This window comes from Magnolia sinica, chromosome 6 (genome assembly GCF_029962835.1).
Source record: "Magnolia sinica isolate HGM2019 chromosome 6, MsV1, whole genome shotgun sequence".
In the NCBI taxonomy this organism is placed as follows: domain Eukaryota; kingdom Viridiplantae; phylum Streptophyta; class Magnoliopsida; order Magnoliales; family Magnoliaceae; genus Magnolia; species Magnolia sinica.
Genome location: NC_080578.1, coordinates 87,657,261 through 87,679,700, shown reverse-complemented (window position 1 = coordinate 87,679,700; position 22,440 = coordinate 87,657,261). Strand labels below are relative to the sequence as shown.

At 38.9% G+C, this 22,440-nt stretch overlaps 1 long non-coding RNA gene across 1 annotated transcript; it reads left to right on the top strand.

Annotated features, from left to right (window-relative positions):
- Positions 1–1,120: 1,120 nt before the first annotated feature.
- On the top strand, positions 1,121–1,928 carry LOC131250101 (uncharacterized). Its single transcript, XR_009173061.1, has 3 exons — positions 1,121–1,387; positions 1,558–1,625; positions 1,706–1,928. It is a non-coding gene; the product is annotated as an uncharacterized LOC131250101 (long non-coding RNA).
- Positions 1,929–22,440: the final 20,512 nt, after the last annotated feature.

Genomic DNA, 22,440 nt, shown 5'->3' with positions numbered 1-22,440 from the left:
GATTCTCACCATTAAAACATCCTTAGGGCCCACCATAACGTTTACTTTCCATCCAATCCATTAATAATATCACACATACCTAGATGAAGAGGAAAAACAAAAAATTATATTGATCCAAAACTTCTTTGACAATGGTAGATATTCATTCTCCCACTACCTTTTGTAGTGTGGTCCACTTGATCTTTGGATTTGTCTTATTTTTCGGCCCAAGACTTATGACGAGCTCTCCAAATGGACAGACGGTTTGGATATAACACATACCTCATATGGGACCCACAGAACACACCAGCAACGTCGGTGGTGAGTGGTACACTAGCCAATCGGACGTTGTTTGGCTAGTGAGGCGAGTAGCCAGGTGTCTAGTGGTTGGTGCTCTATGGGCCCCACCAAGATCTATGTGTTTTATTTGTACCGTCCATCAATTTTTGCACATCATTTTAATACTATATCACATAAATGAGGTAGATCAAAATCTCAGGTGGACCACACCATGGGAAAACAATATTGATTGAATGTCTACGGTGCTCACTGAATTCCCACTGTTTCCTCTCGTGTGGTCCAGTTGAGTGTTAGATACACCTAATTTTTGGTCGCACGTCCTAAAATAATCTCATAAAATGGATGGACGTGGTGGATTTCTCACAAACATCACGGTTGGCCCCACCCAACATACAGAATCAAGTAATCAATGGCCTAGATTTTGGAACCATGGGCTCTACTCGTCACAGTAAAAGACACGCTTACACCATGGAAAAGCTCACGTTGTGCCCCACGTGGAGTTAGTTTTAGTCTTAAATGTGCTAGTTTTGGGTCCAATGTAAAATGGTGGTGATTTATGTAGTCACTAGTGGAAATGATATAAAGTTATCCAGACCATCCAAATAGTGGGTCCTCTCGTAGATGGTTAATATTTATCTTGTACCCATATTATACAATCTTAACTATCTGGTAAATGGGCCCTTAAATGTATGGCTGAAAACTTAATTTAGTATATAATTTGGTGTTAAACTCACATTGTTCAGCGTAAATCAAAAACTCATTTTGAAAGAGGTATTTTCGAAACCCTCTTTCAAGGCCTTTTCGTTTCTCGCTTTCCCTCCTGCTCTCCCTCTGGCTCTCCCTCACTCCTTGCGACTCTTGTTCTCCCTCCACCTCTCTGATCAATGTCAACCCTAACCCATCTCCAATCACAACATTTCAGCACCGTCCAAACCCCATCATTTTCACCTCGTTGTCATGGTAGGAACTCGCTACACCCGTTGCCGCTGCACTCATTTCCATTGTCGATCTGGTGGTGGATCCGGGATGGATTTGCTGATTTCAGGAGAATCAGGGGATATGGTTTTTGCATAACCCCTCCATCATCCCGAGCGTCAGGTTCTTATAGGTAAATCCGTCCATATTCTCTTCTAATTCAGTTGAAAATTAGGGATACGGTTTGTACATTAGCTATTTGTTGAATTTCCTGAGAGAAGGCGGGATTTGTCTTAGGACTATGCTTTTGTTTTGAAATTATTGCATTAATCTGTTCTCAAAGAATAGAGATTTGGATTTCAGGTTGATCATGATTCATGGCCATCCATCCATTGGTAACCATCGTGCATCAAGAAGTCTATTGCATCAAGGTTGCTTTTTTATGATTCAGTTATGTTGTTCTTAGCTTGTATGGTCACCTGACTAGTGATATCATGTGCTCTTATTTTAGATAAATATGCTCTCTGCCATGAAGTATGTATGGCAGATCTAATTGTTTGATCCGTGAAGTGAAAGATGAGGGTAGGTAAAGGAGAAAATAAGACTAATTTTCAGCTTGAAAATGGTTTTGTACAAATGGAAAAAATAAATAAATAATCTAATGATCTTACTGGTAAATCAGAATTCATAGAAAAACCAGCTTCCATCTATACAATCAAACCCAAAAGGCAGAATGGTTACATCCTCTCCTCTCATCTAAAACTTGTTAAGCCTAGTTATGTAGGTTTATGATGTGTTATCTCGTGGATTTATATTATCTGGGCATATCCAAAGATCTCTCAAGTGATCACAACCAACATTCACAAAGGTGGTTACTACTTGGTTTAAGTAAATAAATCTTTTGTATGTGATCACTTTTATCAACTCCATCTGAGTTAGGCCGTGGGGTAATGAGTAGAATGAGTTGTCTACAAATTAATGAATAAGAAGGTTGCAGGGAACAGTTCTCTTCTTGGAAGCCTTAGAGTAGCACATGGATCCTGCATATGGTGTGACAAGCTCTCATTTAATGTAGAGAGAGAAAGTTGATCTTGAGGCTTCCTTGGAATGGTGCTAGAGCAACTGTGCAATTGGACCCACCTCATGATAGCTTGTTCTTGCACCCGATGTCAACATTACAGAGTTCATAAGCTTGGGGTATTTCACCTATTTTCCTGTTATTTTTGTTTTGTGCCATGCCTTTCACGACATGAGAAGTGGTGTTCTGTCTAGTTTTTCTTTCTTTCCAAATTTGTTTCACAATAATGTTTTCATTATCTTTCAACTGAAAAAAGAAAATAACGAAGTGGCCGGATGTAGAACAAATGAAAGCAGAAATTTAAAGTTTCAGTACTTGAATTGAATGTTCTCAATCTTTTTTCTTAACTAGTGTATGGTGGTGTCTTTTGAGTAGGTGTGTAATCATTGATTGTTTGGTGGTGTCTTTGGAGTAGATTTTGCAGCTACTTTCAGTCCCAGCTGATGTACGGTTTTGCCTGTTTGGCAATATAAGGCTATGTGGTTACGTGGAAGGTTGTATTGCTATAAACATTTGTAGCATGGAAAACGGCATTCATGTGCATTTGTAGTCTGTTTTGAAAACATTAAATAGACCGTTAACTGTTTTATTGGTATTGTGTTGATTATTTTGTTTTGATGAATGTTAAATGGGTGAAACATGCACAGGTATAATCATTGATTGATTATGATATTATTAGAGGCAAAAAACTAAATTTAGCCTCGGTTATTAAGAACTGAAGTTAAAAATTGGATTTAGCCTCGGTTGAACAAATTCTAGGTACAACTCTTCCTGTTGTTTGGGCATGAGTTTGCTTTACAAATTTGGTTGAATTGTACGTACAACTCTTCTAAGAAGTTACGGTATCTTGTAATTTATGTTCTTATTATTTGATTCATTTTATCCTATATTCGTAGGTTTAGATTTGATTTTCAGGAAATTGGGTGTAAATGCTTTGATGCTTATTTAATGGCGTACTAACATTTGATCCTTGGTGGGTGTGTTAAGTCAGTTGGATTGCTAAAGTTTCTTCTTCATTTGTTCTCCCTTCAGTCACAATTCACTTGCAATTTTAGGATTTTCCAATTCTTAATACTACCATACTTGGTTTGATAGCTGGAACCGTTTTTGGATATCTCTAACATACTTATTTATGTTGACTATAACAGATTATGGGCATTGCACATGGGCTCAATCTTCTTTTTGGACTGGACCTGTTCATGTGTCTTTTTGTCTCCAATTGATGCTGTGTTATTTCCACTATTATCACCCTCTTGGTGAGATTGACTCTTCTATCTTGCACTGATGCCAATTAGTTATATACGCATATCTTGATGGTTGTAACTAGTGCTTAATTTTTAGGACAAATGCAACATGGAAAAGTTGGTTGGATATCTCTAAAAAAAAAATTGTATTTAGGATTTTGCTTCTTTGTAGTTGGGCTATCGGCACAATCCTTGGCGATATGATCCAAACCACCACATTTGAAGCAACATCTGCTTGTGTCCAGAGTAGAAAATTTTTCTGATGTTTCACTTAAAACTGATGGGTAACTCTTATTTTCTTGAAGTCATACAAGAAGCTGCTACATGGTTTCTTCTTTATGGAAATTTATTTAATTGAAACCACAATGTTTTCCTTATTTTTTCATATCTTTGATCATGTTAAAAGGGTTCTCCACTAATACAATTTTTAAATAAACTGCAATTGTGAAAACAGTTTTAGTAATTATGTAATTTGTTTGTCAGTGGTTCACAATGAAGAGATCTAGCAGATTGTTTGTCATTGTGATCTGTTTTTGTTGCATGATTGCTCTGATAAGATTTTGTCAATTTTGGGGTGGAGTGCCAGTTGGATGAATGATTTGCATTGAAGTCCTAGATTTAAAATGCTATTTGTTGCATATCCAAGGGTACTTTGTAATTTATCCTTATTTTTATTAACATAAACAATGAAGATTAGAAATATACAGGTAGAAGTTGTGCTAACTTCTGATTATGTTTTTGTTTGTTGTCATAATTTTTATGAAAGATTTACCTGATCCAGCTTGCTGAACCATCTGATATTAGTTTTGAGCTTCATGTCATTGGTCTTTAATTAATTGTGGGCTTTTTTATTATATTATTGTTCTTTCTGGAGAATCTGCAAATGAAGTGGTGAGCTGTCACAGTTTCTGCTTCAGTTATTTGCTCTAGGAATGCAACTATCGAGGGATTTAACTCTTGGAATTACTGGAAGATGCCCATACCAGACATGGACTGCTGAGCCATGATGGTATGATGCATATAGGCTTCTTCTCTTTTCTTTTGTAGGTTATTAAAAAGAAAAAAAATATTGTTCTTGTTACTTCTGATCAACTACTAGAGGTTATAAAAAGTGTATCAAATTTTTAAGTCTTCATTATATTATAAATTAGAGGTACAATTGATCTACAGTGGAATGATGGCTACACACACATTGATGAAACGATGGCCATTTATATTAATTTTCTTTTTTGGACAATTATTAGAGTAAATTGGTGTAGAGTGAGAGTCCTTAACATAATTTCTTTTTCCAAGAAGTGTATGCTTAAAGTAATATAAAATCTTGAGAACTCATTGATCTACTTGTAGCTCAACCAGGTCCTTCCTTTGATATAGGAGCTCCATTCACAGGTGATCTCTCTCCCCCAGTTTTTTCTTTTTCCTTGTTCTTGGTGCAGGAGGATTGCATTATACAAGCCCTTTATGGTAAGGTTGTCTACACGTATGGATGTCATACTTGAATGAAGGATTGACAGGTGCTCTCTCTCCCCCCGTTTTTTCTTTTTCCTTGTTCTTGGTGCAGGAGGATTACATTATACAAGCCCTTTATGATAAGGTTGTCTACAAGTATGGACATCATACTTGAATGAAGGATTGTAATTGTAATTGATTGAATGAAGGATTGTAATTGATTCATTATTGAATGAATGATTATGCAGGTGGTAAATGAATGAATGATTATAAAAAAATTTTAAATGTAGGCAACAACTACGGATATTGACCGTAGCTGGTAATTTGACAAACGTATTACGATGGATCCAGCACTACTTTTAGCTACAAATACTATCTATAGTTGTAGGTACTTTTGGCTACAGAAATGATTGCTACGGATTATATTTGTAGCTATAGTAATTTATGGCTACGGATTAAATTCGTAGCCATAGGTTTCGGCACCTACGACACAATTATGCTACGGACTAAAACTATAGCCATAGGTCTTTAGCTATGGCTTTTATCCGTAGCCTTTACCCAGTTTTCTGGTAGTGAAGCTTTTGCGACAAGTGTGAGCTTATTAGCGACGATGAGGACTTGTCGCAAAACGTCTTTATTCGCAACGACTTTCATATTTAGCAACGTTTTACGATATACGATGGCGACGTGTAAAATCCTCGCAAATAAGATATATTTAGCGACGATTTATGAAGTCGTCGCAAATAATTATTATTGGCGACAAGCCACACTCGCCACAATAAACTTTTTGTGATAAATTTAAGTTTGCTAGCGACGACGAGGACTAGTCACAAAACGTCTTTATTCACGACGAGTCTCATATTTAGCGACGTTTTACGATATGCAATGGTGATGTGTCAACTCGTCACTAATTAACTATATTTTGGGATAAGTTAGTAGGTCGTCATAAATAATTGAGTTATTGGCAACGGGTTGTTTGTTAGCAACAACGAGGACTCGTCACAAAACGTCTTTATTCGTGATGAGTCTCATATTTAGCAACGTTTTACGATATGCAATGGCAACATAGCAACTCGTCGCTAATTAACTATATTTTGCGACAAGTTATTAGGTCGTCGCAAATAGTTGAGTTATTGGCAACGAGTTGCCGTTTTCGTCGCTAAATAAAATTAGTGACGTCGTATTTGCATCAAACGTGGCGACGAGCAACACTCGTCGATAAAAGTTTTTAGCGACGAGTTTGGAGTTTTTAGTGACGAGTTGACTTGTCGCAAAAAGACTGAATTGTTGTGATAATGAATCAATAGATCGCTTAGATCCAGACCATTTATATTTTTCAAATAAAAAAATTGATTCAAAGTATCATATGTGACCCATCAAACGGTCAGATCTACCCATATTCTCTAGACAACAATTGATATTTGTTCTAGAATGAGCATAATAGGGATCTGATTTAATCTATCAGATCACCATTTTAGATCTAAGGTGTAAATGGTTCTTTTGGTTAAATCTGATAAAAATGATCCAAATATAAATTTATTATTGTTACTCCAAGAATCAATCCTCCAACCTCACCTGAAATTGAGAGTTGTGGTAGCAAGAGTTTAACTTGGTTTTGTGTCTCTTAATTAAAACTAAAATATTTAAGTATTTATTTTAGTTTTTTAATGTATCAAAATTTAGAGTTGTTACACAAGCAATTATTTAACCAACTTTTCAAAACTTGCATGTACGGAGGGATGGATGGATGTATGCATGGATTGATGGATGAATGTATGCATGCATGTGTACATGTGTGCTCGAGTGTACGTATATCTATATCAATGTGTACATGCAAACATCCCAACAATCAGACTTAAAAGCCATCCCAGGGTGACCATGTTGCAGAGGGACATTCCCATCCCTCATCCAGGGCAATAATCAGATCCCCGTACAGCTGCAGAACGCAGGACTACCTTGCAAAAAATTCAAATTCAAAGACAATTCCTAAGTAAACGCGGGTTATTATTAGAATGCTATGATCATCTTGTAAATCTGTGAAGCTTAAGGACAATCGCCATACTCCATCACCCTACCTTGGGTACTCTCCATTTAAATTTTGCTGAATAAACTGCTTACATAGACACTTAGGCTAGAATGAGTCCAACCACCTACACACAATTTCCCAGGAGCTCTGGACCATCGGTGCGTGTGAACTCATAGGCATGTAGGATGAGTATGAGCCTTGACATTAATGGACCATAGTTTGAAAAATCCAAAAAGCCTGACTCCACTCGCACGAGTCGACTCAACTCTACCAAATTTCCCCAAGACTCGGAGAAAAGCAAGCTCTTGTCCATTAAACCTCATACTCGAAGATGTCTAGCCAGGGCTTAAAAATCAACCCTATATATTCATGATTCAGGGGGGTCACACAAAAGGAAACAATTTAGAAGGTACACGTGACCTTTCACACTGTCTTCACTCGTGTGACCCACCTGAATCAAAGATAGGGCTGATTTTTGGGCCCTAGGATTAACTTGGATAATGCATCTGATGTACAGACTGAAATTCCCCACCTTAATCAAAGATAGGGCTGATTTTTGGGCCCTAGGATTAACTTGGATAATGCATCTGATGTACAGACTGAAATTCACGTACACATCATGATGGGGCTCACTTGAACCGGCTAGACTTCCAGATCCTAAATAATAGGCTATTAACGGTCTAGTGCACCTGAGTCGAGTTGTGACTTGCTTGAGCTGGGGGTGTCGAACCAGATCGGTTCCATAAAGTCTGACTCGACTCATCTAAGTTGCATGCAACTCTAACGAGTCTTAAAACCATGGATTAATTCAATGGTCCAAAATCTATCCCCCCATGATCCATTTATACTTAAATGTTCATTTTTTAACCACGGACAATCAAATGTTTGGGATCATCAAGTGTACGACATTTTGGGCCATGGCCTATCTCACGGTGATCCAACCAGATTAACAACCATATTTTTTAATATGGCATTTAAGCGGATTGTCTTCTATAATCTAATTTCTTTCATATTGCTCCATTATCATCCATTCAAGATTTTCCATATGCTTTATAACAAATAGATGGACACACAGCAGTAGAAGATTATATAATACGTAACTAAGAAAATAAAATAAAATAATTATTCTTAATAGTAATAATGTCATCATCTAATATCACATAATATCATGTATCACCTATCCTACACGTGGCACTTCGACAACAACGCCGCCTTCCTGATCGAGCCAAAGCCACACACGATGGCAGTTAAAGCCCGGTGGGACATATGAACCTTTAACGACAGGATACGCTGTCAACTCAGCATTTGCTTTCTCGATCGACATTTTTGCAAACTCACCGTCGATCCCCACCAAATCTGGCCATTCCTCTTGCAAGTCTTCGTGAACCAAGAAAATTCCAGCCTCAGAAATCAAATATATGAGTTCGATCGTTTTTTCTTTTTCTTTTTTTTTTTATTTATTTAAAGGAAGAAAGATGCAGATTGATGAGGTCTACTCATGCAATCACTTGTTAGGACATCCAAGCAGTGCAAAGTATGGGCTACCAAGAAAAAATCAAGCCAATCCACTCATTAGGTAGACCACACATGTACGTTGAATCAGATCATTGGTTGTACATCGATTTTGATGGTGTGGATCTCTTAATGAGTGGACATGGTCCACCTTTTGCACAGGTTAGATGTCGTAGAAAATATCCCATTGGTGGTAAAGGTTAGGTATGTATCTGAACTCTGAAGGTTCCCATATGGTGTATGTGATCATTTCTCTGGGAGGTGATCACCTACAACCGGTTGTAGTTTAACCTTCAGACATTTGGGACCAGAATCCTCCACAATACCTGTTTGAGAACCTAAGCCATGTGGGGTCCACCATGGTTTGAAATTGAAATCCACTTCGTTTATCAGATTCTATCCTCAATGTTGGAGCCAGGACATAACAATCACCCAGATCAACCTCTCATGTGGGCCACGCCACATGGAACAATGGGGATGGGATGCTGACCATAGGCTTGTGTGTGGGGCACCAGGGTATATGTCTTTCATCAAACCATTTAAACAAGTGCAAATCATCACGATGAAGATAAAATACAAAAATCAGCGTGATCAAATACTCAGAGCGGCTACGCCATGTGAACTTAGTGGTTTTGGGAGAAATATTGCATTTTTCCCATTGGTGTAGTCTACATGAGTTTCTAATCAGGCTTATATTTTGTAGACACCGTTCAAATAAGGATTCTCACTTGATGGACGGAGTGGATTTTACAAATACAATATGGTGGACCCTACAGAACTTGGTTTTGTAGATGATATGATTTTCCACAATCTCCATTTTCCAACATTGCCCTTGAGAACATATATTTTACAGGAAAAATGGGATTAAAATCTTGATAGAAACACTTACATCCACACCGCGTCTTGTATTCCATCTCTCTCTCTCTCTCTCTCTCTCTCTCTCTCTCTCTCTCTCTCGTACAGGCTACTTATATATAGAGCAGTGGGACAAATATTACCGAGATTTTGAAAATAATCGTGATATTTATGTAAAAATTCATTAAACAAATCAACATGATATTTTCAAAATCTCGGAGGTTTTAAATAAATATAATAAGTATATTCAAGTTTTTATATCATTTATTAATAAATATTTAAGAAAGCTTTCACCATTTTATTGCGATTTTTACAAAGAAAAAAAATATATCTAAGGTCTAAGTAAATACATTTTTAATGAAATATTAAAGTTTTTAAAATCATTTATTACTTTATAATATTTATTTTTTAATAATTTATTTTCAGCACGATTTTCCTTATATTATCGCCAGAAAAACAAATATACATATATATATATATATATATATATATATATATATATTAAAATCTCCTGAGAAATTCCCCTGCCGAGAAGGAGAATGCCAGCATGATACAGAATCGTATACATAAAGCAATACGTGCTTCGTCTTGCGGTCTTAATCACATTTCAGAAAAATATATAACACTCGGTGGAGTGTGTTAGTTGATGTTCAGGCGCTAATCGATATTTCACGTATGCAACCATTTCACTCAATTTATACAGTCCAAATAGATGCACCGTAAGCCAAAAACTACCCTGATCTGATGGCCTGCCTAACTGAACGGTGAACAACTAAACATTGAAATGAAAATAATCAACGGTAGAGGGAGGTGAGGACGGTTCAATCAATCTGAATATTGGATGATGGCTTATCAAAACTGGGTCCCATGATTTGGGCGGTTTACATTGAGGTAGTGAATGCCTGACACGTGTAAATCTTTGAGTACCTGAGTATCAACCATAGTACTCTGACAGAGTATCAAATAATGTTCGTGAGGTTTTTTCAATTCGTTTAATACCAAGTAACTGATGACCGTTTGATCTGTAATCGTATCGTAAAACGTGCGTTTATCACCTTCTCAATTCAATCCAGCTCGACCCAATGAGAGGGGAAACGGATTGGCTACTCCCCCTGCCACCAGCCCGGTGGCTGATGGTCGGTGATTTGTGGGCCCCACCATGATGTATCTGTTTCATCCATTCCGTTCATCCATTTTTATAGATCATTTTACGGCTTGATCCCAAAAATGAGGGGATATAAATCTCAATTGGACCACACCACAGGAAAACAATAGTGATTGGATATCCATCATTAAAATCCTCCTAAGGCTCATTGTACTGTTTATTTGACATCCAATCTGTTGATTAGGTCATACAGACTCAGATGAAGGAAAATAAGTAAATAAATACAAAGATCAGCTTGATCCAAAACTTTTATGGCCCCAAAAAGTTTTTAATGGTCGCCGTTCATTCAACACTTTTTCCTGTAACGTGTTCCACTTGAGATTGGGATATACCTCATTTTTGGTCTCATACCATAAAATGATCTAGAAAAATAGATGAACGGCATGGATGAAACACAAACATCATAAGGGGGCCCACAGAGCACCGACCAGCAGCCATTGGCTGGTGGCAGGGGGAGTAGCCAATCCGTTTCCAATGGGAGGATGCAAACAGTATACTCAGGTTTGCAGTTAATATAGATGGGCCCACAGTTCAATGATCCACACCTTTGATCTGGTGCAATCCATTGTGGATGAACCATTCACCGAAGGTATACCAAATTGCAAAATCTGTGTGATCATGGTCCATATTTTAGTTGATTTTGGATTATGGCCGTCCATTTTTAGGCCAAGATATTACAGGTTACACTGGTCCCAGCAATGATAGATTTGTGGCATGGTCCATCCAAGGGCCCATCAACAGTCCGGACAGCTGAACCATGGGCCCCACTTGTACAAACTGAAACACATATGTACTTACGTCAGTGGGCCCAACAGACCCCAATCAAGACTATCGAACCATGGGTCCCACTTGGACAAGCTGAAACATCTGTGCACAGCTGAAGGTTTTAAAAAGCTCACGGGCACTGGCCCGCCTGGCCGGACGGATGGCATCCTAGCTGTGCAATATCGATGACCTAACCCAAAAAATTAGTTCCGAATGACCATCTGATTCAAGCAAAGTTGTGTTAGCATAAGCTACCAACTCGTATTGGTTTATTTATCATTTTTCCTATCGGCACATCTTTTTTTTCTGGATGCTCTTGTCACGTCGAGTGTGTGGGTGGTTATTTATGGTTTCTCCTATCGGCACTTCTTTGTTTTCTTGATGTTCTTGTCACGTCTAGTGTGTGGGCGTGCCAAAACCACTATTTGCTGACCCTAGGCGCCAATAGAGGTAGATACAAGCAAATATATGCTATGGAGATCTATGCAGATCGATTGTCTATTCAGTCACTCACAATTTATTTTATAGAGTGATCAGGCGATATTCAGATTGTGAGGTTCTTCCTCCAAAAATGGATTACACTTTGCCTTCCGTATTAAACGACTTTTCCGATACCTGGTTATTATCAAACGAAAAAAAAAAACTTATAGTCAGCCAAGATGCAATTGTTTCTAATTGAAGAGCTGCTTGTCTTGAGATAAAAGTTCAGTATATGAGCGTAAATTGAGATTACAGCTAATCGATTATGACTACTCATAGGAAAGAGCTAACCTATGATAAGGAAAGATAAATTGCAAGATAATTTGATTGATTTGTTTGATTAGTATGAGATGACTTACTCAATTGATTTCCCTATCTATTTATAAAATTTTCTGCTACGCAAATACTCTGCATCTGTTTGTGTTCTTTATTTTGTCATGTTAGTCTTTCAGATCCTTCTGCCTTTTTGTATTCTTTTAACCATTCATCTTTTCTCAACTACTTTATGTCTCTTGAGATTCTCAACCGCACCTTGTCATCAAATGACGTGTACTATCCAGCTTAGTGTCAGTTGTGCCTCCGTGAAAGGCACTTTAAATATCTTTAAAATCTTTCCGCATGATATTCCTTCTTTATGCAACAACACATGTCACTCTCTGATTAGTTAATCTAGGAATTGTCAAAAATAGAGTACAACATTGCCCCCACGTTGCTTTGCCTTTGCGTAAAAGGTGAAAGCGATGTTACTCCAATACTCGATGTAATAAATGCGATCTCCCATCTTTACACATGTTAACTCCCTGTTGATTCTGTTCGACCGAGACGAAAATCAAATGGTGGTTTCGCCTCTTATCTTGCAGTTACCTGTAACACCCCGTGTTTTCAGGACCCAAGTATATGACCCGTTTCCCAAAAACCTAAGTGTTAACCTCAAAAATTCAGTGTAAATTTGAACCGCTTATCATTAATCAGAGTTAACAGCAGCGAAGGTAGAATAAACCATGCATTGAATAAAAACATTCTGATTATCATAAAATTCCAAATGTAGTGCCCATATAGGACTAATACAATCTCAAATAGAAAAGTTCATGTAAGCAAAAATAGGAGTCTATCAACTAGTGGTGGAGCTCAATATGGGTCACAGGGACCCCGTCCAGCTCCTCAGCTACCTGATCTGCTCCAGCGACTCAGTGAACAGCATCAACTTGCTCTACACCTGCATCAACTGTTACGGTTTGATAGCGTCAATGGCTATCGCAGTGAGGAGCACCCTCTAAGATTGCACACTCATCATCATAATCCAGTATAAATCGCCAGTCATGAAAATAGATATATTAAACATGGCAATTCATAATCACGAGCATACATACAAAAATTAAGTCAATCAACATAATCTCATCATAAGCAAGATATAATAGCAGTTGCGATGCAAGGAAACATGTCCAGATACCCAAACAATCTACCATGCAACTTTCTATTGCACCTGAAAGTCACATTGTACGTGAACTCCGTAAGATGGGTAGAAAATCGATAAGCGAACTTCAACTCCACCCAGAAATCATGTTACAAGTGACATTCATGGGGTGAATAGAAAATCAGCCTTCAAACCTCTTCTTCATCCGAAAATCATGTCGTACGTGAACTCCACAAGATGGCAAGAAAATAGATAAGCGAACTTCAGCTCCACCCGAAAATCATGGTACGACTGATACCGCAAGATGGCTAGAAAATCAATGAACGAACTTCAGCTCCACCCAGAAATCATGGTACGACTGAACACCGCAAGACGATTAGGAAGCAACAAGATATGTGAATGTAACCATCAAGCCATAAGAGGGCACCAATAATCCATCAACGCCACGAAGGCAACTAGACGATCCAAGCCACGTAGGTAAACATGCGGTCTAAGCCACGTAAGCAAACATGCGATCCAAGCCATGTAAGGCAACCATGGACCGCAAGATGGTAAGACTTTAACATGTTCCATTCAGTCCATAAGATAATCACAAACGACCACATTTAATTAATTAAGAAACCCTACAACTTGAGATAACATGTGGCAACCAGTTCATTCATGTTTGCTAACATTAAGGAGACATAACAGTTGTTCATTACATGGGTCAGTCACACAACATATTGGCAAAATTATATAATAAGACAAGTAAACTATGAGAGGATTTAGAACTACTAACTTCATGGAATTAAAGTATCATTTATGTCCAGATTAGCGAATTTAAGTGGGAAGCTCAAAGCGTGAGTCTTCACCTCGATTTTGATTGGAATGGTTTCAACTCGGATCACCTTCACTAGTATGAACCTATCATGGTTGGAAATCTAGATGAGGACAAGGATGTAAATATGTAATTTTCACAAGATAAGAATTTAATAATTAAAATCCTTCTAGAGGCTAATATATAAGGTTTTAACTCACATTAGATGAATGTCTTCCTTGACTCGGATTCCTGCGGTTAACTACCGGTCCAGCACGTATGATCACTTACCTAGAATTATTTCCAACCCCAAGAGTTTGTATTAGTGCTCTCAGCCTGAGTTATGGCAAGTGGGAAGGTTTACAGGAGCCCTTCTACATGTGAATTGGGCCAGATTTTACCCAACAATCGTGGCCCTAATTGTGTCTGATTTGGCCCAAGGTTGGGTCTGGGCTTATTGGCCTGGCCCTTTTGTGTGGCCCCAGCGGGACTGGGACTAGTCCAGGCCCATTGTGTGGTTGACTTGGTACAGGCCCATGTGCGGTTTGGCCTGATTTTTGGCCTGGACCTAGGCTGATTCCAGCCCAGCATATGGCCCATCTGAGGCCAGTTTTCAGCTCATCTCATGGCCCAATTGAGGCCTGCTTCTCAGCCTGATTCAAGGCCCAGCTGAGGCCTATGTTCAGCTCAAATCAAGGCCCAATTGAGGCCTGCTTTTCAACCTGATTCAAGGCCCAGCTTGTGCGACCCACTAAGATTTCAATCTCAGGTGCGGCCCACAACTAGCACATGGTGCGGCCCACTGAGATTTACCTCTGTCGAGGCCTGCCGAGTTAGGAAGGTGGTGTGGTCCAGTGGCCCTTGACTTGCATTCAGATGGAGTGCGGATGCACCACACCTCCTCCCTCCCCGTCTCTCTCTTTCTCCATTTTCCTTTCTTTCTTTCTTCTTTCTTCTCTTCTTCCTTTCTCAGGAATGATCAGCAAGCAGAGGTGCAGCAATGGTAGGCAGCACCAGCTGGTGCAGCAGTAAAAGAAGAAAGAGGACGGCGTCCTCACTTTCTCTCCTTTCTTTTTCCTTTCCACTATTCTCTCTCTCCCTATTTCTTCCCTAGACCTTCCTCGACCAGACTTGCAGCTAACTCGGACCGTCTTAGGGTAGTTTGAACGAGGAAGAAGCTTCAGACGTCAATGATAGAATGGGATTCGATGAGTTTCCCTTCGATCCACAGCAGTTGGAAGTTCCGGTTTAGCTCCAGGGAGCTTATGGGTGTGGGTTTTCAGAGTTTGAGTGCAGTTAGCTCGGTGGGTTTGAAGGGAGGGCGAACGGCTGGTTTCTTACACCAATTTTCTACCAAAGCCTAGCGCATGTGGATCAGCAATGAATGGCTGAGATGGGCTATAGTGGGTGGCTAAGATCTCAGGAAAAGTTTTCACGCAGATTACCAGCGTGGAAAGGCGAAAAAAATGGAGATTTCCCATTTTGGAAGCGAGTGTGTATGTTAGCCAGATTTACAGATGATTTTGTGTGTACAAGCGTGCAATCCAACGGTAGATCAAACATCATTTTGGTTATCCACGTCCCTCGAACTAAATTGACGGTTTGGATCAAACGTCGGGTCTAAGATGGTGGGCCACAACGGTTGCAAACGGACGTTGTCCGTTCAAAAAATGTCGGGTGGGAACAGAGAGAGGAATCATCTGTTTTTGGAATGTTTCGTGTCAAACGCGGTTTGACCACATGACCCTTTCGGTGCACCTCGGCTATGCCCCAACCGTGTACACACACTTCTCGTGTGGGGTCCACAATAGTTTGTAACCCAATCCCCTCCGTTCATCTGTTTTGTTAGCCCAAATAGGGCCCAGCCCAAAGAATGAGGTGGATCCATGGCGTAGGTGGGCCATATCATCTAAATCGTGGCCCATAAGTGCCAACCACCATCGATTTACGGTGATCTGAGGTTCACTCCCACGATCAAAACCATTTACCTAACTAGTAGGCTAATCAGGTCCACAACCCATTTATATCAGTATCATCTTACATATAAATATGTATATATACATATATATTGCATTATTTTATATTTGAATATAATTACTAACATATTATATTTTATATTAATAATCATTTATCAATTAATAAATTTTAATTGGTAATATTATATATTTTTTTCATAATTATCATTAAGAATATTCCAAGTGTACTATAGTTAATTTATGTAATATTCTTATACATTCATTATAATAATATTAGTAAATAATGTCTTAGATTATATAATAAAAATATATTTTTATATTTGTTTAGTATAATACATTAATAGTCATAGATAAGTATTTATTTACAATCATTAATATTTATAATGTAGTTTCGTGATTATATATGCTTATATTAGTATAGCAAAATTAATATTAAGAGATATATATTTTATATATAGTATAATACGTTAGTATATAGTTAAAATTATAAAATATAAATGTTAATTAATATACATCGATTATATAATAATGTGTTGGTATACAATTTGTTTCATATATAGTTTAAATAATATACATAATTTAAATAATTTAAGTAACATACATATTTTTACAAATAATTATAAAATTATTTTTGTATTATAATATATATTCAATTATATCGCATTTAAAATGAATTATTTGGTCTTCCTGGTAACACCCAAGTACTGAAAAGTACGGGGTGTTACATTACCAGCATAACAAGTAGCATTATCGTATCGTACGATGAGTCATAATAATCATCTCATGCGCACGTTCCTGCCCGATACATATATCGTTTTAAATCTGATTTTGTTCTTTTCATGACTCTTGTTCTTCTTGTTACTAAGACACTTTTCAGTCGAGATTACTATCGTCATGGCTGATTCTTCTTCATCTGGTCTTACGACTTTTCATTAAGAATGTGTCATAAGAGAATTAGAGGCTTTGTCATCCGAGATCTGTGAAAAAATTATTTTCTCTTCCCCATTATTGTGAATTTATCATTTCTCACACTCAGTCCAACATTTCATTCTAAGATTTCTCTTGGTCAATTACATTACTTGATCAAAACTTCCCTTAGTGTGTGAGCAAAGAACTCCTTATCCAATCCAACTCCTTACCAGACCTTATAAACACCTTCCGTGCTTAAAGATCATAGCCAATGGCTTTAAAAGAATGGTCGGAATGGCTTGCTCGTGTACCACAACAACATGGGAATGCGTGTAAACAGATCAGTATTTATGAATGTATCAACCTTTCATTACATGAGTATGCAGCAAACACCTCTTTTCTTATTACATCTTCAATGGCCCCATGAGTCCCACGATTGTGGACATTTGTGCCTTCACCCACCTTCTTTCATTTGGTGAACCAGTCTACCCCAATTTTTCTAAGAGCAAACAGCACTACTTCTCTGTTCCAAACAAGAGCAGCAAAGCTTATACCACCTTCATGTCGCTTCATCGCAAAACACATAGCATCGTTGATGGTACAAAACATACAACATTTTTATTGATGCGGATCCGTTATTATTTGTTTTGCGTGAGTGCTATACACATCATAAAAGAATATGTTCATCCGATTGAGGTACTCACCCAAGGTCAACAACTAACCCTTGATTCGTTCGTGCTCAATCACCTATATCACAGCATATTCGAAGAAACAACCAAAGGTTTCTTTCATAGTGGAGGACCTCTCTGGCTCATCTAGATGTGGTTGTTTGAGTATTTTCAATCTTCCTTTGTAACTTTTATTCCTCCTCCAAATTGTTTCACTTCTTTAGGCAATAAGAATCTCTTTTTTTCCTATATTCACAAGCTCTTTCGCCAAATATATGAATTTTTTCTTCTCTCTTGGCCCATAAAAACCCTTTCTTTTTTCCCTTTGAAAAATAAAGAGTTTGGTCCTACCTAATTCACGGAAGACTATGATACCAACGATGTCATGATGACCAAATTCAGGGATGAGAGTTGGGGAAGCTATCTCATCTAAAGATATCTCCCTTATGGTAGCACTATGGAGACAGGTATAAATGTTAAAGTGGGGGTCAAGCAGTATTGCCCTAATATTCTTACTCGGCAATTCAGATTAGCTCAATGCATTCGAAACCCTTTCATTCACAAAAGTTGCAACCAACCACTGAACTAATGGTTGATTGTCAATTCGGTTAACACCCACAAGTTTCTTCATAATGGTTTTGAGAATGCTCATGCTGCATTCAATGCTCCTCTCTTCTCCAGTTGTGCTCGTCAAATACTTACTTTTAACAACCGGTGGAAACAATATTATGCAAACTTATTAGATCGGCCGATGTCATCATCGCTCAACTTTTCCCTTCAGTCGAGAAGCCTGATAAGCTTATGATCGAGAAGAAAAAGAAAGCAACCGAAGATAAGAAAAAGCCATCAACACCAAAATCGATAGTGTCGCCAAGTCAAAAAAAGATACGGTGACAAAGAACGTCTTTGACCATTTTGACTACTCCCCCAACAATACTTAAGATAGTTTATACAGCTTATCCTTAGCCAAAGCACCAAAAAGTTACAGATATAGGACATGCTCGGTTAGGTGTACTGACCCAAACATTTGTAACTCCACTCGTGCTTAAGAAAATTACAAATCTTTAGCCTCTTTAAAATCATCATCCTCCTACACCCAAAGTTTCTGTTATCTCAACCGTGCCAATAAGAGATATCCCTTTGGCACAAAGGGATCGAATTTCAAGAAAGCGCGTAAGTATTCTCCTTGCAGCTAGTCAAAGTTATTTCTGCTTTTGAAACATATTATAAAACCAAATTATGACCAGGCCTTTCTCCCTTAAATTATTCATGGAAAATGGAGGAAGCATATAAGAGACATGAAGAAGCCCACTTTAATAAAGCTTTGTGAACGTTGGAAATCGCCGCCCACGCTAATTGGCATGTCTGGTTTGATTTGTGGGGGTGACTAGGCTAATTTGTAGATATTAGAGTCGCCACTAGCCAATTAACCTCAGAATTCTACAGTCGGTTAGAACATACGAAATATGTGAGGTTGGAGAAATCCGAAGACTCTCCTACCTTAGATTGACTCCTAGTCTGCGATTCAGGATTCCGGATAAGGGACTTCGGTTACAAAGAGGGAAGGTGTTAGGCACCCTCTCTGCTCATACAAATGTACGATCTCTACTTGACGTAGTAAAACAATCACAAGGGATGATGGATGTTGTGGTCGAGATGGGACTAGGCACACGTGGATTTCTAATGTAGCAAGATCCGAGATTTTGCCAAGCCACAGAGCATATGTCCAATGGCGTGTTTAGAAGGTAGATGAAATGATGCTTATGCAAATGAGGTAATAAAAGTATACTAGACTACTAGGAATTTCTGATGTAATAGGATTCGATATACAGCAAGTCACAGAGCATACGTTCACTAGAAATCTAGAGGAGCAAGGGGGTTGAGAAGGAAATAAATGTCATGATAAATGCTTGTGTATGAGATGAATGGATCTTTGGCTTAAACTTGAATAGGCTAAAATATGGACCGAACCATGACCAGACTGGACTACGCTTAGGGATTGGAAAGGTTAAGAGGAAGGGCTAAGGGGTAGTTAAAAAATCAGAACTTGAAGGCTTGGAAGCTCCTTCACTCTCTTCCTCTCTCCCTCTCTTCGTTGTTGGTGTGTTGTGTTGTTCTGAAAATCAGAAGAAGAGAGGGCTATTTATAGCCTTCTTTAATGGTATTGTGGTAATTTTTGGGGATGTGAAGGGTGAAAGCTGACATGGAAGCTTGGGAGTGATTGAAGAGAGAGAAACGCCATGTGGCGTACTCCCATTAGCTCTTGGGGTTGGTAAAAAGGTAAATAGTATCGGCTGGAAAGGTAATTTCAGGAGAAATTGACTTTTGGGCGCAAAGACAGCTGTTGCTCAGAGGACCCATGCGTCCCGCGAGCGAAGGTAATCGAAGAACCGTCGGCGGTAGTCAAACTATCGCCCGGGCCTAGTCCGGGCTAGGCTTTGGTCGGTGGGCCTCGCTTAGTGCGCTGGCTCGTCCGATAGTCTTCTTTTGGGCTTTTAGGTTCGAATAAGTGGGTTTTCATACTGAATTGCATGTATATTCTGATTCTAACAGGGTTTAGGTTTGAATTGGAATCCGAGTTAGGCTAAGTTTAGGGTCTAGGGTGAGGTTAAGCTGGGATTTAGAGGTTCGGATTAGGTTTTCAAGGTTCGGATTAGGGTTTGGGGGTTCGGATTAGGATTTTGGGATACGGATTAGGATTTTGAAGTATGGATTAGGGTTTCGAGGTTCAGATAGGATCATGGTTCTTGGACTGTCTTAGCCTTCTCAAGATATTAGCATGGGTGGGGTGTCTACAGATGCCCCTCTTTGGCCGAGGTTGCGAGCAACCGAGCGCTAAAGCGAGTGGACACCCCACCCTTCTAGTTAGAAAGGGTAGTGATTCGAATATGCTGTCTACTATTGTATCATTGCTAGTTGATTGTTTGTAAAAGAGATGACTTGCACATATCATGAGGGTTGAGGAAAATGTTGTGATTGTCCCTGCGCATTCGTATGGCATTATGGGTCACCAATCACTACCCTTTCACATCAAATTTTTAATAGCATTAGAGGGTAAGTCTGAAAGTAGGGCCTCTGCACATTCGTTGCGGCTTTATGAGGATTTCCATACTGTTTGATCTGTTGTTTCCTTTGCTACGTAATATTCATGTGGCCTTATGGGGAACTCACTACGCGGACTTGGACTCGATCAAATTTTCTAAACATCCCGAACTAGGTATGTGTAAGTAATCTTTTGTCATGCAGTCTGCTGATTCTGATACTTTGATTACAATGGATTATTGTCACTTTGATTTTGATTATTCATTCTAGAGATAGATCCATTCATTTCCACTAGCATTCGTACGACTGTCCAGATATAGAGATCGGGTCAATCATACATTTATCATGTACGGATTCGATCATCTTCCGCGAAAACCGGAAGAGATCGAATCTTATTTAGCTATTTGCACTGACCGCAACTAGAGAATATGGAAGATTCCTCAGTGTACTGGGCGCCACCTGCGTTTTTAAAAAATTTTTGTTTGAAAACTAATCTCTTTGGAACTAAACTCCTTAAGGATTTTATTTGAAAATATTTTTGGATTTTTTGAAAAATATCCGTTCAATCTCGCGGGTGGGCGTCATCGTTCAGTTTTTATTTACACAAGTTAAGTAAATAGTTGCGTTGCCTCCACTAATGAGTTGGCGGGGCTAACGGTTTTTATTTGAAGATATTTTGAGATTTTTTTTTAAACATCCGTCCGATCTCGCAGGAGGGCGTCGTCGTCCGACTTTTATTATACGGTCTGGATCGAATAGCTAAATGGCCTTCACTAATGAATTAATGGGGCAATTGGGGAACATGGGCCTGATTTGGACATGTGGGCCTAGGACCATGGGCCTTGAAATCAGGCTTGTGAAGTGGGCCTTGCTTTGGATATGTGGGCCTAGGAAATGGGCTTGAAAACATGGGCCTTGAACTATGGGCCTTTGGACAATGGGCTTGGTGGGCTTTTGACATGTGGGCCTTGTGGATTTTGAACTTGTGGGCCTTGTGGGTTTTGAAATGTGGGCCTCTGGGGCTTTGAACTTGTGAGCCTTGTGAGCTTTGAAATGTGGGCCTTTGGGGCTTTGAATTTATGGCCCTTGTGGGTTTTGAAATGTGGGCCTTGTGGATTTTGAAATATGGGCCTCTGGGGCTTTGAACTTGTGGACCTTGTGAGCTTTGAAATGTGGGCATCTGGGGCTTTGACTTTGACTTTGTGGATCCCCGACTTTGTTGGCTGCTTGTCCTGTATATGCATGTATGTTTTTATTTTTGTTCTTGTAAATGAAGAAAAACAATGTACTTGTAAAAAAGATGTTTTAAAGGAGTAAAAAATTTCGTTGTGCCAAATTTATCAGTGTTTGCTTGTATTTAGATTTGTGCTTTGGATGATTGGGATTAAAATATTGAACTCAGCTCACGTCGAATTTGGTATTCTGTATTGTTTACTAGGGATCCCGATTCCCTGAGAGTAACGCATACTAGGATCATGCCCCTTGGATTTGGGAAGAGTCTGATAGACTTCTGATCCGAGACCTATCTTTTCCTTGTGTTTCTTCTTTGCTCATTGCCTTGGCTTCCTTTATACCTGCACTTTTTTCTTTTTTCTTTTTGTTTTTTTCTTTTCTAGCCATTTTTGTGTATTTTTCTTTTCTAGCCATTTTTGCCTGTAACGGCTTTTCAAGTTTTCACCACAACCGACTTTCTCGTCATTTTTGCCTGTGGCACCCTTTCGGATTTTCACCATGTCCCGAGTTTTTGTTCTTGCCTGCCCCTTGGCAACTGTGCTCTTTTTACTCTTGGTGCCTTTTCAGGTTTTCACCAAGTCCGCTACATGCGCGCTGTTTTTACTCGAGGCGCCCGTTCGGGTTTTCACCTCAC